A 970-nucleotide genomic window follows, 5' to 3' on the forward strand; every position below is an offset into this window, starting at 1 on the left:
TCTGTTGATCCTTCTATGAGAGATTTGGATGATTTCTCCATGAAGAATTATAGGTGTTTCCATAGGGTTCTCCCATGTAATTCACCTCTTCCATTGAAGGGTTCTCAGGATCATAAGCTTCTTCTTCAGATGAAGCATCCTTAGTACTGCCTGGTGCATTTTGCATTCTAGACAGACTTTGAGAGATCAAATTGACTTGTTGGGTCAATATTTTGTTCTGAGCCAGTATGGCATTTAGAGTATCAATCTCAAGAACTCCTTTCTTCTTATTTATCCTATTGTTCACAGGATTCCTTTCAGAAGTGTACATGAATTGGTTATTTGCAACCATTTCAATGAGCTCTTGAGCTTCTGTTGGTGTCTTCTTCAGATGAAGAGATCCTCCAGCAGAGCTATCCAAAGACAACTTGGACAGTTCAGACAGACCATCATAGAAAATACCTATGATGCTCCATTTAGAAAGAATGTCAGAAGGACATTTTCTGATCAATTGTTTGTATCTTTCCCAAGCTTCATAGAGGGATTCTCCTTCCTTCTGTCTGAAGGTTTGGACTTCCACTCTAAGCTTACTTAATTTTTGAGGTGGAAAGAACTTTGCCAAGAAGGCATTGACTAGCTTTTCCCAAGAGTTCAGGCTTTCTTTAGGTTGTGAGTCCAACCATATCCTAGCTCTGTCTCTTACAGCAAAAGGGAATAGCATAAGTCTGTAGACCTCGGGGACAACCCCATTAGTCTTGACAGTGTCACAGATTTGCAAGAATTCAGCTAAAAACTGATGAGGATCTTCCAATGGAAGTCCATGGAAGTTGCAATTCTGTTGCATTAGAGAAACTAATTGAGGCTTAAGCTCAAAGTTGTTTGCTCCAATGGCAGGGATAGAGATGCTTCTCCCATAGAAGTCGGGAGTAGGTGCAGTAAAGTCACCGAGCACCTTCCTTGCATTGTTGGCATTGTTGTTCTTTTCGGCTGC

The 970-nt window shown here is 40.9% G+C and overlaps 1 non-coding gene across 1 annotated transcript; it reads left to right on the forward strand.

Annotated features, from left to right (window-relative positions):
* Positions 1-464: 464 nt before the first annotated feature.
* On the forward strand, positions 465-568 carry LOC130964535 (small nucleolar RNA R71). The gene has a single exon (XR_009080625.1). It is a non-coding gene; the product is annotated as a small nucleolar RNA R71 (small nucleolar RNA).
* Positions 569-970: the final 402 nt, after the last annotated feature.

This window comes from Arachis stenosperma, chromosome 2 (genome assembly GCF_014773155.1).
Source record: "Arachis stenosperma cultivar V10309 chromosome 2, arast.V10309.gnm1.PFL2, whole genome shotgun sequence".
NCBI lineage: Eukaryota > Viridiplantae > Streptophyta > Magnoliopsida > Fabales > Fabaceae > Arachis > Arachis stenosperma.